Source organism: Vulpes vulpes, chromosome 3, assembly GCF_048418805.1.
Source record: "Vulpes vulpes isolate BD-2025 chromosome 3, VulVul3, whole genome shotgun sequence".
Taxonomy (NCBI): Eukaryota; Metazoa; Chordata; class Mammalia; order Carnivora; family Canidae; genus Vulpes; species Vulpes vulpes.
In genome coordinates this window covers 95,876,685-95,892,157 of record NC_132782.1, presented here as the reverse complement: position 1 = coordinate 95,892,157, position 15,473 = coordinate 95,876,685, and the positions used below count along the sequence as shown (strand labels likewise).

The 15,473-nt window shown below is 48.0% G+C and overlaps 1 pseudogene; it reads left to right on the top strand.

Annotated features, from left to right (window-relative positions):
• LOC112912682 (rho GTPase-activating protein 17-like) overlaps positions 1–15,473 on the top strand; it is a 69,426-nt pseudogene that overhangs the window by 25,189 nt on the left and 28,764 nt on the right.

Sequence of the window (15,473 nt, the reverse complement as noted above, 5' to 3'; positions counted from 1 at the left end):
GGATCAGCTCAGTGAGCATCCATGGGACCTCATACATTCTGTTCGTGACCGACCGCCTCCTGGTCAAGGGCCAACGTCACCTCACCTCCTAGGGAAGCACCTGTCCTACTCCTTAAAAGTCTCAGTCCCAGGTTAGAAGAGATGCCCAGACATCAGACTCCATTGGGATGTAAAGCCGGGGATGAAGATTCAATATGAAGGGCTGCCTTGGTTTCGGGTAAAATCCAAGGGTCTGATTCCAAGTTCCCTTCCCCCTCTGCTCCCACAGATAAGGTCCCCTGGCCAAACAACAGCACTCCTTATCACAGGGACTGGGTACAGTTTATGCCTAAATAGTAAGCTGCGGTTCCCTGACAGCCTGAGGAATGATCCAGCAAGCCAGTCATAGCTTCCTGCAGGATCTAGGGCTCACCTTCGCTCTCGTCCGCCCCGGCGCCCCCCGCCCCCCCGCCAGCCCTCATTCCCAGATGCAGCCGTCCGGTGGCCCTGCGTGGGCTGTGCGCCATCCTCCCCTGGGTCGTGAGTATGTGTGGTTAATAAATTACTGTCGAGAGCTCATCTGTTCAACCTCCGGGCATCCTGTGAACCTCAGGGTGGAAATCACTCTCTTCACCAATGGGTGAAGAGGAGGAAAAGGGAATCCCTTGTGGTCTGCAGCTTTGTCAAGGCATTCTCCCCTGGATGATGAGGCTCCTGGACTCGAAGTGTTTTGGATTAATCATCTGTTTGGAGCTTCAAGAGTTCACAGGTGGCTGGAGGGGTAGGGGGAAGCCTTTTATGTGAGTGATGGGCTGGTAGGAAGGTCCCAAAGGCGAGGGCTTGGATGGTCTGTTACAGTTTAAACTCCCGTTAAAATAAGTCCAGCAGGGAAGTAACATCCGATTTTCACCTTAGTTCACCCTGTCAGCAAGGTGGAGAACGGATTCACAGGAGGCCAAGAGTGGAACCGGCAAGTTCACTAGGGAGTCGATGGCACGGGTCCATGTAAGAGAGAGAGGAGTAGGTGAACAAGGGCAGTGGGAACAGAAAAGGAGGGAAAGAATGAAGATATTTGGAGGGCTGACGAAAAAGCAGAATGGAAAAGTAGTGGAATGAGATCTTTTTCTTTTTTTTTTAAATTTTTCTTAATTTATTTATGACAGTCACGGAGAGAGAGAGAGAGAGAGGCAGAGACACAGAGAGAGAAGCAGGCTCCATGCACTGGGAGCCTGACGTGGGATTCAATCCCGGGTCTCTAGGATCGCGCCCTGGGCCAAAGGCAGGCACCAAACCGCTGCGCCACCCAGGGATGCCTGGAATGAGATCTTTAAAGAAGTCTGAATGAATCGTTTCCAGGGTACACTGGAGCAATTAGCCCTGAATTGCAAATGAAGCTTTGGAATGGCTCCTTGGGAAATGAACAAGGGAGATGACCGTGAACATCTGGACGAACAGCCACCTAAATGCTGATCAAGGGGAGCTACTTCAAAAATTCAAGGTACGTTCGTAAACAGCAGAGTTTATGCCAGTAGGGATGGATTCACGTTTGGAAAGGTCTCTAAAGCAGATTAAAGTTAGAAAACAGCAAGTCGGAGAATGGTCTACTCCCAAATAGTCGTGTATCTCTAATAGGCCCGACAGAAATCAGGTTACTCATAGAGGGATTTTCTAGGCAACAGAAAAAGCATCGGGGTGGGGGGGGGGACGTGGATTAGAAATCAAAGAAAAGAGAAATGGGACCTACCTAGCTGGGAAATGGAACTTGAATTTTTATTTTGAATTAATTCATGTTGTACTTTGGAGCATGCCATGCACCTCCTCTCTCATACGAGGAGTACGCGCTCATGTGTTTGACATTAAAACCAGTTGAGAGGCCCCGGGGTGGCTCAGTGGTTGAGCATCTGCCTTTGGCTCAGGTCCTGATCCCACGAAACTGGGATGGGGTCCCGCACCAGGCTCCCCCGCATGGAGCCTGCTTCTCCCTCTGCGGGTGTCTCTGCCTCTCTCGTGAATCCAAGAAGAAAACCTTAAGAAGCCATAAAAACGGGTCGATGTTTTCATTCCCCGAGGTATCGGTAGATACGTGCCCCTTGTACAAAAGAAGTGAAAACATCACCAACACTATTGGAAGTAGCCGTTGACCACAGCCTCCTAACCCGAACCCCCACCCATGTCCTCTCTCATGAGAAGCAAGCCCTCTTTGAAGTTGGCAAATCCACACCTCTGCAGTCAGTAAAAGACACTTTAAAAGAAGTCACGTAAGAATATGTTTATTAAGCTGAAAGCAAAACTGCAAATGTATGGTACGTTTTGCAAAAGGCTCTCTTGGGATAAGGGACGCACACAGTGACCTGTGTTCTTGGACGCGCCGTGTGGTCTCGGGCTTGAGACTCCTCTATTGGTTTGAGAGGCCTCTGGCCGCGCTCCCAACCTCGCTGGCAGGTGAGAGTATCAAGGGTGTGTACGTGGGTAAAGCATTAGTCACAGCATTTAGGAGAAGATGCTGTGATCCGTCAGTTTCGGGTCCACGTGGGTCAGTAAGAGAGACAGCTGTGGCGCGGGGCTTGGCAGCTTTCTTTGGGGGTGTGGATCCCAGGGTGATTGTGCGCCGCGGTGGGCCTTTTTCCTTAGTGCCTTTTCCTTTTCCTACCGAATCTGGAGGCTTCTTGTCAGCAGCAGAGGGACTGCGTGGCGGAAGAGCTAAATCGGATTCCCCTCGTAGGAAGTTGACAAAAAGCCCTGCAAAGGAGCTCTTGGGCGTCGGTTGGGGATCTGGCTTCACCGGGGGCTTGGGGGTACTTTTGGATCCAGGCCCCCCAGTCATGCATCTGATAACCCCACCTTGCTCTTCGCTGCAAAGCTGCCGCACGTCTTCCTCCTTGATCCCTAGGGTGCCTCCCATCCGCCGCAGTGCTTCAGGCCGATCCTTTTGAGGCGCCCGAAAGTATCCCAGTAAGAGTCTCCTTACTAGGGTTTTGTCCACCATTCCTTCAGAGCTACTTACGAGGTTCATCAGTTTCTTGTGCGTCTCATCCAGTACTTCCTGCTGGACCTCGTTCTGTTTTCTGAGTTCCTCCAGTTCGTCTTCCTTCAGGTCCAAGACGGTGTTTGTTGCAGTGAATCGTGCCTGTAAGGACGTCAGTTTTCCTTGTAGAGTGTCTGTCTTTTCCATCCACTCGGCTACCTCCGACTTGAGACTGGCTAGTGTTTGAGCGTACTGCTTTCCTTGTTCCTGCGAGGCGGAAAGCCGCGCCGCGGTTTCCTCCTTCTGTCGGGTGATGAGGCGCAGTTGGTCCCGCAGGGCCTCCACCTGCATACTGGCCTGGTGGGTCGCACTCGCCGTGGCATTGGAAGACACCGCCAGCTTTTCCTCCAGCACCGCGACTTCTTTTTGGAGCTTAGCCACTTTGTCTTCTGCCAGCAGAGACTCACGCTGCCGAGTATCCTCCGATTCCACAGCGCGGTGACGCGTTCTCTCCAGCTCCTGGTTCAGGTGTGATTCCTTGTCACGCAGCTGCTGAAGCTCATCCTGGAGGGCACAGTTTTCCCTCTGTTTGTGTTTCAGCGCCACCGGGACTCCGTCCCTCTCCTGCTGAAACAGGACCGCCTTTTCCCGCGTCGACGTAGCTGCATCTGGAAGCTGATTCAGTTCCCCGGCCTCGCCCTCTTCTCGCTCTTTCAGTAGTTGCTCCAAAGCAAGAGCCTTCGCTTCGATCGCAGCGTGGCGGGATTCCTCCTCTTGCCACATCCTCAAAAGCCTCACGTTGGTCTCTTGCAGTGCCTGCTTTTCTGCTTCCTTTTCCCTAGAGGATTCCGCTCTTTTTTCGTTTTCCTCTTTCAGTTGGCACACGTCCGTCTCCAGATCGGCTATTCTCTCCTTCAGGTTTCTCACCGCCTGCCTCAACAGCTCATTCTCACTCGCTTGGCCAGTGAGGTCCTCCGTTAAGGAATGCAACTGCTCGCTGTTCGCCTGGATCAGGAGCTCTTTAGCCTGGATTAAGTTGTGTAGAACCGCCTCTTCCTCCCTCAGCTGCTGGATTTCGGAATCGGCGCGTTCGCGTGCTTTGCGTTCGCGTTCTGACGTGGCAGCAGCGCGATCCATCAACCTCTGGTTGTCTTCCTGCAGGGTTCGAATCGTCGTCTCTCGGTCTTGCACTGACTTCTTCAGCTCTTCCACCTCCTCTTGGAGCCACGGAGGAGACTCAGTCGCTGAGTCCGATGTAAAGGCCTTCAGAGGTTCCTCCGACTCTGAGGACTGGGTGGAGGGCTGGAGGCAGCGCACGTCAAGCTTCCCCAGAAGGCGATCCTGGGCGTTGCAGAGCTCCCCGATGCGGAGCTGGATTTGTGCCAGTTCCTTCTCCAGATTCCTTAGGCTGTTTTCATTTCCTCTGTAATCTCTGATCACGTCCATATAGGTCGTCTCTAGCTCAGAATGACCGTCGATGTCGGTTAAGGCCCGCACCTGCTGTTGTCGAAGAAGCTCCTGAAGCCGGGGTGACTCACGCTTCATATCTTGTACTGTGGCCACCACCTGCTGCTTCCACTCTTCCATTATCTTCACTCGCTGCCTGAATGTGTCTCGTTCCTCTAGAAGCTCCTTGAACCGACGCACGGGCACGCCTGGAACCTCATCAGCGGTGCTGGGTGTTTGCAGAATTGTCAGTAAAGTCTGACACTTCTGCCTTAAGGCGTCGACTTCGAGGTCTCTCTCTCGAATAACGTGGGATAAATGCCGAATCGTTTCTCTAAACATATCCTGACCACGATTTTCAATTCGAGCGGCCAGCTTTTTATTTTCCTCTTGCATTTTCCTGAGGTCTGCTTCTCTGGACGCAATTAGGTCTATCACTTTGTGATACTCTCTCTTCAGATTGCTGTTCTCTCTCGTTTTGTCCTCTAAGACAGCCAGTGCCCGTTCGCTTTGCAGAGCAGACTCTTGCAACTGCTGCTGAAGCTGCTCTACGTGCTGGCCGGGAGAAGCCGCAGATATTCTGCTCCGAAGACCCTGAATCTCCGCATCTTTTTGCTCGATGATCCGAGTTAGTTTCCCGAGCTCATCCTGGGACAGCGGGTCGGTCTGTTCAGTCAGCCGGATGTTCTTTTCGGTTAGAAGCTTCCCTCCCAGTTCTTGGTCTTCTATTCCTTGTGCTGATCTTTCTGTTTCGGCTCTAGAGACGTCATGCTTTTCACTTTGGTTTTCTGCACTAAGATGCTGCCTTGTCGCGCCTTGGACAGCGCCAGAAGGTTGTGTTGCAACGTGCCGGCCTGGGGCGGCCAGCTGGGCTTTAATGTGTTCTACTGTGTCTTGCAAATTCTGAATCTCCTCGTCTTTGGCGGAAAGGAGCTGAGCGTGCTCACTGGTCATCTGCTCCCGCTGGCCTTTAAGATGGTCCACTTTCTGCTTCTGCTCTTCCAGGGAGTGAAGCAGTCGTATCTTCCCCTGCTGCTGATCGTTAATGATCTTCTGTTGTTGTTTTATTTCGTCTTCGAGGTCAACTCTTAGTTCATTCAGCTGCAACACCTCACACTCTAGTTCTATGATGTCATCTAGGAGTTTAGGGAAAGCCTGACTCTGTTGTTTTAGTCGCTCCAGTTCTTCTCTCAGGTGAGTATTTTCTTTCGTCATGGATGTGAGGGATGTGTCTTTTTCGTCCACGGCTTGCTGTAAAATTTCATTTCTTCTTAAGGCTTGGGTACACTTTTCCAGGTCCTCTGGAAGCTCTGGACTTCCTTTAAGGCTGTCAATACAAATGCCTTTGTCTTTGACCAGTTGCGTCAGTTGCTTGTGTTCCTCCAAAACGCAGGCCAGGATTTCCTGGGTTTCTTTACGGTCGGCATCCATTTGCTCGAGACTCTTCTTGAGGCGTAATATTTCGACGTCCTTCTCTGGACCCACTTGAACGAAGTGGGCACGCTCCAGAGGTGAGGCCGAATGATGCGGGTTATGTGTGCTTGACAACTCTTTGATGGTTTGATCATACTTGTTTGTTGCTTCCAAAAGCTTCTTCTCCGCCCGACACAACTTGGCTATTAAGTGTCCTTTATCGATTTTTAAAGCCCTCAGAGCGGTGTTTTTTTCCAGAGAATCCTCATTGCTACGGAGAATAGATTGTTCCAGCTGATGTCTTGTATCTTTGAGCGCCAAGACCAACCTGTGGTTTTCCTCTCTGAGATCAGTGCTGTGTCTGTTTAGTTGGTCATTCAGCTGCTCCATTTCTGAAACCTTTTGTTCCAGCCTTCTGAGCTCAGTTTCCCTCGCTCTAACTAAGTCGTCTTCCGGATGACTGGGAGAGTCTTGCTTAAGAGACTCCGTTAGCTCCTCTGTGGCGTTACAGAGGGCCTTCTCGTTTTGTTTACTATGTTCCTGAGGTTCAGAGCCCTCCTGCTGGATGTTGAGGTGACCTCTTTCTGACCGATCTGACCGATGCAAATCATTAGGCGCCAGTTCACTTTGAATTAACTTTTCTTTCTGCGCATCTAACTCTGTAGTCGCGTTCGTCTCATCTTCAAGTTGACAAGCTCCCTTTTCTTCCTCATGGACCTCTTGTCTTAGTTTAATGGTGATGCTACTGCCTTCATTTTCTTGTTGTGGTAGCCGGCCTTCCATCGAAGCCCCGGGCAGTGTGGTCCCGTTGTGTCCGTACGGTTCCCCTGACGCGGCTACCAGGGATTCCTCCTCAGTTGTCCTCTGATTGAAGTTTAGATCGTTGGCCTCCGAGTCACGTCTTAACGGATGTACTTCTGAATGCGAGGCGATGTCTCCTGGAGCTGTGCGTTCAATGGCCTCTTGCTCCTCGTTCACTTTAGGAAGCGGCGGTCCAGGTTCTTCCTTTCCTCGGCTTAACGATGAATTCTCTTGCCCCACGATGTGGACTCGCTCCGGAAGTTTCAGAGCGTCTTGCGTGAGATCGTTGTTGCCCTGGTCGGCGCCACACAGTCTCACCGTTCCCTTTCCGGCCTCGGACAGTGCTTCCTGCAGGCCGAACACTTCTTCCACTGGTGTACACCCTGAAAGAGCGCTCTCCTGCGTGACTCCTGCATCACTTCTCTTTGAAACGGAAGGCTGCAGTTCGTCCTCCTCGATCTTGTCTGTCCTTCCTTCAGGTGTCTGGTCCTGTTCTCTCCTCAAAACGTCTCTTTCACTTTCTGCAGAAGATAGTTGGTCACTTAGAGATTGTATTCTTTCTTCCAGTTCTTCCTTTTTCCTGGCAGACTCTGCTTTTTCAGTTAGTAGAACTTGAATGGTTTTCTGCAGGTGCTCAATCGGAGGGTCATCGGCTACTCTGATTCCACAGGTGTCCTTCTGTAACAGGCTTTGCAGTTCTTCAACCTTTTCCTCAAGGCCGTTTAGTTTTCCGCGGTACCTGCGGATGACGTCTGCGAGCTTCTGCCGGTGGACGTTCTGCAGTACTGCCATTTCGAGTTGGTGGTCCTCGATTTCCTTGCTTCGCTTCTGCTCCAGTTCCTTGATGGTACTCTGCAGGTTGCAGATTTCGTGTGGCTCTAGGCTATTCGTTCCCTGCACCGAAGCCTGGGACAGACGTTTCCAATGACTGACTTCGGCCTCAAGTCTTAAGACTTGATTTGACAGTCTGTTTATTTCTTGCTGTGACCAGATCACATCAGCAAAGTCCACGGCGTCACCGTGGAAAGGTGAAGCGTGTTGACCGAAATCGTAACTGGGGGAATGAGATTCCATGGCTGACAGTTGGCCACCAGCTCCAGAGTTTACCCTCGGAGCGGCTGACTGCGGCCTCAGCAGTTCCTCCTCGGTCCCTTGTGGTTTTTCGCTAAGCAGTGCTATTTGTACCTGGTTCTGTTGGAGCTGATGTCGGTAGCTAGCACTCTGCTGCTTTCGTTGAAGCTCTGAAGCTTCATACTTCTCTGCTGGATCACTACACAGAGTTTTAAGTCTCTCATTCTGTGATGTTAAGGTCACCCGACTCACCTCGTCCTCCTTTCTCCCAGAGTCAGGTACCTCGTCCACCTTGTCCCTTCCCTTCGTCGGCACATCTCTGGTGACACTGAAGATGTGGCCGGTGATGGAAGTCTCACTGCCGTCCGCTTGCCCTCGGAAACGGCCTAGGACAGAGCCCAGGCCACGGGTCCAGGAGAGCATTTGTGCGGGTCATAGAACCGATCTGGTCCACTTTGCAAAAAGCGTCCAGCCCGGTCGGACTACCCCGCCAAGTGTCCCAGAACTGCTGCCTGCGCAAGTCTAAGAAGCCAAAGACAATGATGTGTTTCTAGGCAACGCCAGCCCCGGGTTCCGCTACAGCAGGCCTGGAGTGGCAAGGCCTCGGGCCTTCTGAAGGCCGTCTGAGGCCCCCGGCCTCGGCTCCAGCCCCCGCCACGCGTCTCCCTGACTGCCCACGCTAGGGCCCGGCCCCTTCCCCTGCTCCCCGCTGCACTGGCTGTCCTGGGTGGGCCCTGGAGGGTGTGCCCACGGGCACCTGGCCCTCTCCTCCTCCCCGCCTAGTGGTATCCCACTACCCACGGTCCGCGGACTCTGGTTTCCTCGCAGTATTAGTTTCTTAATTGAGGTGAAAGGCACACAGTGACATGCGTCCATGCCCCGAGGAGAGCAGATCCCAATTGCAGAGAGGCGGCCGTCCCGGAGACCTTTGGCATTTGCAGCCTCCAGAGGCTCCCAGGTGCCCCGTCCCGGCCAGCCCCGCAGAGGCAGGGTGTCTGTCCCATGCCAGCTTTGGGGGTACGCCAGCTGCCGCGTGGGCCTTCGTGTCTTCCGCTACCTGCAGGTGTGCAGCTGTTGCCCTGGCTGGGTGTCGTGGGCCGCGGAGTGCCGTCCGCTGCTCTCGGGTTCAGAATGGCTGCAAAGGTTGAAAGGAGCAATCTGGTGAAGTCTCAAAAAACTAGTGTCCCTTGCCTTCCAAAGAACAACTTGGGAAACCCCAGAAATCCCCCTGCAATGCAGCCTCTGTGGGTTAGTGGCTTAGCTTCGCCTTTAGCCCGGGGTTATGATCCTGGGACCCGGGATAGGGTCCCACGTTGGGCTCCTTGCCCGGAGCCTGCTTCTCCCTTTGCCTCTCTCTTCTTCTGTGTCTCTCATGAATAAATAAAATCTTTAAAAAAAGAACAAGAAATCCCCCTTCAAAGTAAGAAGAATTTAGAAGTGATTAGAAAGGATTGACGCTTCGTCGGAAACTGCACCTCCCTTGTACACAGATCAACGTTAGCAAACTACAGCCTCCACGCCAGCTCCCGCCCCAGTTGGTTGACACAGGTTTTTGCACTTTTAAATGGTTGAAGAAAAATAAATGGATAATAAAATTTTGTGACATGTAAAAATTACATGAATTTATGTAGCACCTGGGCGGCTCAGTCCCTTAAGGGTCCTTCTGACTCTCGATCTCATCACAGGTCCTAATTTCAGGGTCATGAGTTCAAGCCCCGTGTTTGGCCCCACGGTGGACATGAAACCCACTTAAAAAAAAAGTCACATGAATCATAGTTATAATATTTCAGTGGTTTGGGGGGAGGTGGGTAGATGGAGGAGAGACATAATTTCTGATCTCTTCCTGTCACGGCATTACCAATGCTGGGCTGTGCCTCCCATTTGGACTGTATTAACAGAGTCAGCCACCTGCATTCATTTGGCAGCAGCTTCTCAGACACGAGGTGGAATGTCTAAGAAGACAAAATACACCTCCAGATCAGCCTCGCATACCAGTCCTGAGTGACTCCCAATAGCCGCCTTGTGAGGTTTGCACCACACCCTGTGAGATTCACTGGTGTAGACCTGAGGTTCGCACACTGGTTGGTAAACAGCCAGATAGTAAATATTTTGAGTTCTGCCGCCTGTATGGTCTCTGTTGGAGCAACTTAGCTCTGCTGTTGTGGCATGAGAGCAACCCATTGATGCTACATTAACCAACCCACCTGGCTGTGCTCCAATAAAACTGTATTTGTGCACATGGAACCAGAATTTCATGTAATTCTTGTGTCCTCTTTTGAATCTTTTCCCAAACCATTTTAAAGTAAAAACTAGGGGCATCTAGGGGGCTTAGTGGTTGAGCATCTGCCTTTGGCTGTGGGCATGATCCTTGGGTCCTGGGAACAAGTCCTTTCTGGGAGCCTGCTTCTCCCTCTGGCAATGTCTCGGCCTCTCTTTCTGTGTCTCTCCTGAATAAAAATCTAAAAAATAATAAAGTTAAATCTATTATTACTTTGCTGGCCATACCAAAATAGGCAGTGAGTTAGACTACACCTGTAGGCTATAGTTTGTGGACCCCTGATAATATGGGTAGTATGATTTTTGTATTTTTCAATGAAAAAAATATTAATTTTGGAAGGCACTATCATTTTAATTTTGGTCATTATGGATTTTACTGTGGAAGGCACTTCTCATTTTCTGCCTATTGCTGTTGAATTTTCTTCTTGCTACTTTTGAAATCTAGAAAGTTCTTGTTTTCAACTCCTTCTGTATTGTTGGGACATGCATTTACTTTTTCATTAATTCATCGTTGTACATTTATGAAGCACCTGCTGTGCAGCAGGCAGGTTGAAGACGGGTGCTGTAGTAGGGGACTGATGGACAAGATAGACTTGGTCTCTGGCCCTATGGAACTCTCTGGCTGGGATGGGGTCAGTCAAGTGCAGTGCTTGGAAGATTGCAGCATGCACTGAAGGTGTGAACTGGAGCACTTGTTGCCATGGCTCCCAGAATACCTGCATCATGCAGCTGTGTGTGGCCTGAATGCCATAGTCAGCATCCTGGGAAACAAGATGCCATTCACAGCCGTGGTGTTGGGCCTTTGAGTGTAGCCATGGCAGAAACTTCTCCAGAAGTTAGTCCATGATTAGAGTTGAAAATTGTCAGGCCGGTTGGAGATTCTCCTTTGACCCTGTGTCCTGGTTTAAGCATCTCTGTCTGTCTTTGGTGCATCTAACTGCTTCAGATCTGGAGCGTTTCCATTTTCTCCTGGTCCAGAAAGGGGGCTGTGTGAGACTCCTGTCAGCCACAACCTCAGGGTGGGACATTACTACAACCAGTCAGGGGAGAAGGGGGGGAAGTAGAGGCCTGCACAGCCCTGCTTCTGTTAGGCTTTGGGAGTCATGAAGGGCAAATGCTACACTTTCCCAAAAGAATCAGGGAATTGAAAATGCTGCCTGATGTAAGCCGTGTTTGAATGACTAGTGCAATTGCCCAGTGGCTCGAATAGGAAAAAACAAACCCCAGAGTAAACGGCGAGCGGGAGGTGCTTTCCTGCTTCGTATTGTTTTCCCAGTTTCGGACAGGAAACATTCAAGTGTGTTTTCAAGCACAGAACGTTGGACACAAAGAAGGCTCTGACAAAGCAGAAAAAAGACCCATATGCAAAAAGTTTGGGTCTGTGTAGCAAAATGTCTGGTTTGAACAATCTGATTTAGCAAGTATTATTTTTTAAAATTTTTCGGATCACTTTGTCTTTAAGATGCAAAGATAGGTTAATATGGTGCCTCCCCTTATTTGCTTTATTAATGAACTTTAAAAATCTGATAAAAAATAAGATCTCAGGGATCCCTGGGTGGCGCAGCGGTTTAGCCCCTGCCTTTGGCCCAGGGCGCGATCCTGGAGACCGGGATCGAATCCCACATCGGGCTCCCGGTGCATGGAGCCTGCTTCTTTCTCCCTCTGCCTGTGTCTCTGCCTCTCTCTCTCTCTCTCTCTCTCTCTCTCTCTCTCTCTGACTATCATAAAAAAAATAAAAAATATAAAAAAATTAAAAAAACAGATCTCAGGGCAGGCCGGTGGCTTAGCGGTTTAGTGCTGTCTTCAGCCCAGAGCCTGATGCTGGAGACCGCGATCAAGTCCCACATCAGGCTTCCTGCATGTAGCCTGCTTCTCTCTCTGCCTGTGTCGCTGCCCCTCTCTCTCTCTCTGTCCGTTTTTCTCATGAATAAATAAATAAAATATTTTTAAAAAATCAGATCTCAGTAAAGCCAAGTGTCTGTTGCTAATTTTGATGCCTTTAACTGAGCACCTTGGCCAGTATTCTGAATAATTGCTGGACTTTCCTTGCGTAAAACGTTCAGGTCTCTGGTAAACATGAACGCTTCAAGACAGGTCAGCATACAAAGGGCTGAGCCTTGGACTGGTCCCAGGATGAAGAAGATCAAGTCATTTGGACCACATATTGGGGGAGATAGGGGCAACGGTGGTTCCCTAAAATTAAGGTAGGGATAGCATAGGCCAGTGGGGGTATCCTTGTGTGAAGGAGCCATCCCAGCTTGTATGTTACATTCCAGAATCATGATTTGTCACTTTAAAGGAATCTTTCCCAGATATCCTGTATCCATCGATTGGCAGATTTAATATTATTAAAGTGTCTGTGCTACCCAAAACTGTCTGCAGATTCAGTACAAAAAACTCCCGGGGCATTTTTCACAAAAAGACAAAATAAACAGGTAGGAGGATGACATCAAACTAAAATGCTTCTGCAACAGCAAGGAAGGAATCGAAATGAAAAAAGCAACCTACAGAATGGGAGAAGATATTCGCAAAGTATAAATATCGGGTTAATACTCAAAATATGTAATGAATTCATACAACTCATTGGTAAGAAACAATGAACCTGGTTTAAAAATGGACAAAAGACCTAGTTAGATGTTTTCTCAAAGAAGATATACACGTGGCCCACTGGTATATGAATCGGTGTTCAATATCACTAATAATCAGGCAAACACAAATGAAAACTGTAATGAAATACCACCTCACACCTGTTAGGATAGCTACCGTAAAAGACACAAGAGATAACAGATGTTGGTGATAATAGAGAGAAACTGGAACCCATGTACACGTTAGTGAAAACATAGTTATTCTGGAAAACGGTATAGAGGTTCTTCAGAAAACTAAAAATAGAGCTACCCTATGATCCGGCAAGCCCAGTTGCTGAGTATATATCTAAAGGAAATGAAATCAGTATTTCAAAGATACCTGCATTCCTATATTCATTGTAGAATTATTCACAATAACTAAGATAGGGAAACAACCTAAGTATTGGTTGATGGATGAATGGATAAAGATGTGGAGAGTGTCTCTGTACACACACACACACACAAACACACACACACACACTGAAATATTATTCAACCGTGAGAAAGAAGGAAATCCTGCCATTTGCAAGAACATGGATGAACCCTATGGATAATACTTTAAGTGAAATACGCCAGACAGAGAAAGACAAATACTATATGATCTCATATTTGGGATCTTAAAAAAAAGAAAAGAAAAAGTCAAATGTATAGAAACCGAGAAAAATGATGGCCACCTGGGTCTAAAGGGTGAAAAGCTATAGTCAAAGGGTATAAGCCTTCCGTTATAAAATGAATAAGCTCTGGGGAGTATAATAATCCTGTATTATATACTTGAAATTTGCTAAGAGAGTAGATTTTAAGCATTCTTAGAACTACTGTTACAAAAAAGGGAACGGTGAAAGGTGATGAATGTGTTCATTAACCTGATTAATCATTTTACAATATATGTAAACTGGATTAGCACATTATACACTTTAAATATATACAGTGTTGTTTGTCAATTAAAGTTCAGTAAAGCTGGGGGAGAAGTAATCTTTCCCGCTAATAGGTAATTTTTAATAATTGCAGTAGATCTTAAAAATCTGGTTAAGAAGATAGATTGGGGCAGCCCGGGTGGCTCAGTGGTTTAGCTCTGCCTTCAGCCCAGGGCGTGATCCTGGAGACCCAGGATCGAGTCCGTCAGGCTCTCCCTGCATGGAGCCTGCTTCTCCCTCTGCCTGTGTCTCTGCCTCTCTCTCTGTGTGTGTTCTCATGAATAAGTAAATAAAATCTTAAAAACAAAAATAAATAAAAAGTCAGATTGTGGGGGAGCCAGGCTGGCTCAGGAGGCTAGGCATCCAACTCTTGATTTGGGCTCAGATCATGATCTCAGGGTCCTGAGATTGAGCCCTGAACCCAGTGTGGAATCTGCTTGAGATTCTGTCCTCTCTCTGCTTCTGCCCTGCATGGATGGGTACCTTCTCTCTCAAATAAATATATAAATAAATCTTTTTTTAAAATTTTTATTTCTTTATGATAGTCACAGAGAGAGAGAGAGAGAGGCAGAGACATAGGCAGAGGGAGAAGCAGGCTCCATGCACCGGGAGCCTGATGTGGGATTCGATCCCGGGTCTCCAGGATCGCAACCTGGGCCAAAGGCAGGCGCCAAACCACTGCGCCACCCAGGGATCCCATAAATAAATAAATCTTTACAAAAAAAAGATACATTGGATGTCTCTCTAAAATAAATTTTATAGGGCAGCCCCGGTGGCACAGCGGTTAAGCGCCGCCTGCAGCCCGGGGTGTGATCCTGGAGACCCGGGATCGAGTCCCACATCGGGCTCCCTGCATGGAGCCTGCTTCTCTCTCTGCCTGTGTCCCTGCCTCTCTTTCGCTCTCTCTGAATAAATAAATAAATAAGTCTTTTAAAACAAAATAATAAAATAAAATAAATTTTATCAGTGTATTACAGAATGTCGACAAAGCAGGAGACGTAGGATAAACCTATTTTTAAGGAATATGTTAACATTTTCATATCATTAGTTCCGTGTATATATCTGCATCTCCAGATAGATTTCTAGATAAAGTACCTCTAAATTTATTGTTTCATTTTGTTGTTGTTGTTTCTTGTTTTTCTTGAAGTTCGATTTGCCAACATATAGCATAACACCCAGTGCTCATCCCATCAAGTGCCCTCCTCAGTGCCTGTCCACGCAGTTACCCCAACCCCCTGCCCACCTCCCTTCTGCAATCTTTGACCTCTAAGTTTAAAGTAAAGAGTTGTTATTTTGATAAAAGGACAGGAAATATATGGATTTTTTTGTGTTTTGGACACTCTTAGGTATATGTTCTGTTGCACTTTTGTGCAGATTGTTATTTGGACCCCTTGTTTTAAGTTTGAGTTATGCTTCACATGAAGTTATGCTTCAATTGAAACCATATCAAGCATGTCACAGAAAAACGTAACTAACTTACTATTTTTAAAAGTATGTATATGTATATGTTTGTATGTGTGTATATATATATATACACATATATATACACATATACACACACACACACACACACACATAGTTTAGAAAGTAAATAATAGCAAAAACTTATCCCAGTGGGTTTTCTTTCTAGTTATCCTATTGTCCCAGTTGAGATTCCCCGAACATAGAGGCAACTATTTTCAGATTTCTGTTTTCAAATTTCTGTTTATTCTGGCATTTAGTCATGTCTATACTTAGAGATAATAGGTAAACTGATATCCTTCAAGTTACCTAGTTTTAGTTATTACCTATTGGCTTCCCATCCTGATAAATGAAGGTTTAGTGCTCTTATGTGACTTCCTTCTGTGCTTCTGCTCCCTTATCCTTCCAAGTTATATTATAATTTTTTGATATATTACTGTTTGATATCTACATTAGTATATCTGACCAGTTATCTGCAGCAAAGCATACTAGTGTACTATGACTCTGATGGACTTTTTGTTT